Here is a 2,191-nt window from a genome sequence, read left to right on the forward strand (position 1 = left end):
AGCAGAAAATTATTACTGCTTAGATCATATAGATCACACGAAAAGGTAAACAAGACCATGGAAAGGAAAATGTGATTATTAGATTAAACAGAACAAAGGAAAGGAAAAAAATGTGTTTAAACACATATTTCAAGGGTATATCCTTCCCAAGGACAAGCAAAGCATGACATCTGTGACAAGACATAATGTAGAAAACCCTTTAGGTAAGGGGAGAGAAATATCATGACATTACCCATACAACGGTGTTTGATAATGGTCAAAGAAAATTTAGCACTGTGCTTCAAATGCTCTTATTGAAAATCGGAGTACCACAGACATGCTTCGAGATAGCATTGACATGGTCTTCGAGCAAGGTCGGACGTTGGATACACAAAGGATGCATCAGGAAAAAATTATAAAACAAGTCATTCAATTTCCTCATGGAAGAATGGTTATCCTTGCTAAAAAGGGAACTATAACAATAGGCCCTCCAGCCAGGAGTGCTAGGCATGACATCACCTTACTGGGTAATATAAAGACCAACATTATAACTCTTGGAAAATGCCTCCTAACCATTATATTAGACCGAGATTCAGTTCTGATAGCTGGCAGGATACCTCAGACTCATGATGTCTGAGAAGGAAGGGGTGCAACACAATTTGATGAGATGGCGTTGCAAGATTCTCGGGAAATGAATTATGGAAGCAAGTTTCGAATCATGAGTTCATCATTAAACCAAGGACAGGATGAGGAGGTGGTTGATGAACTTAGCGACAATTCATTGAGATTTCCAAAAGATCGATCTCCACAATTAGGTGAACAAGGAGATAACATTTGTCAGATCAAATGATAATAATGAGGTATGCTCCATGAAAACATACACAATTAAACATTGGTTGAAAGGTGCACCCAAAATATGGGCTTAGGTAGCATGATCAATGTTAGAATGGTGATTCGATAAACAATGGTCTAAGAATGAAATGTCGACCATTAACTTCAAAGCAGTATGGTTGCTAGAACTTTTGAACTCGCGCATCATAGTTCAATTGTCGGTTTTCCGGTTAGAAACAACACGGGGACCAAGGAATGAACGGAAATGGCAAGAAGTATCACTTGTACCAAGATATCATAAGAGGTGGTGAAATTCTCACGACATTCTTGACATAAAAGATGGTAATACTCCAAGGTAAAGAAGAATAATTGCTGGATAGCACGGATCTCCTGGTATAACACAAAACACGAACAAGTTTGCGTTGGAGGGAAAGCAATAATGTTGTCGATGATAACACAAATCATCGAGGGGCAAGGATGGTACTTGTCATCATGAATTTGATTGATATTCTGGAAGAGCTCGGAATGCTGATGATGATCACGACACATTTGTCGAGAGATTCCATGAAGATGTAATCGATCGGCGATGACGCCAAGTCAAAGGAATGATGAAGCAAAAGGTTATTGGAACCAAGGGTATGACACCAACTCGAAATCAAGCTTGTTGTTTAAGGTGAAATGATATGGCGAGGAAGATCGACGTAAGGTTAGCTCATCGTCGAAAATTGTGCTCCGGAAAGAAGGATCAGGTAGCACAGTTAAAATTTAGCACAATAATGATATGGCCGATCAGGCTAGAAATGACATGATCGAGTACAAACTCGTAAGTAAAGAAGATTACTAATAGTTGTTTAATCACGATGCGGACTCGATTCGATTATCGGTGTCCTTGAGTGTTTAAAGACCTAGAGCCCAAAAAAAATTGAATCAGTGAGAATGTAGTACTTGATGGAGAACTCTTAAGAAGTTATGCAATTCCATGATAATCTCGAGAATTTGAGATACTGGAGGGTATTACTCGAAGGAAGATCGACATAGGGGTTGCGGAGATGTATTGATCTGTAGAAGACAAGTATTTTCACTTGCCTGGGAAATGGGATCAAGGAGAAAATATGGTCGGAACCACGATTGCAAAGGATCATTTCACAGATACTAGATGATATTATAACAAAGAAATAGTTATTATTACATGAAGCTTCCATGATAAGATCAGCATCGTGTCCATGGGCATGAACACAAAGTTCAAGGTCGACTCCCACTTCTTCAATGCATAACCTTTCATTCACTTCTCGTTATCGAAGTTGTAGTGTTGAAAAGTTATCTGGCGAAGCACCAGAAGAGTATGACTCGTGAAAACTTCCGGGTTCACACGGTTTTAGAG

Source organism: Triticum aestivum, chromosome 6D, assembly GCF_018294505.1.
Source record: "Triticum aestivum cultivar Chinese Spring chromosome 6D, IWGSC CS RefSeq v2.1, whole genome shotgun sequence".
NCBI lineage: Eukaryota > Viridiplantae > Streptophyta > Magnoliopsida > Poales > Poaceae > Triticum > Triticum aestivum.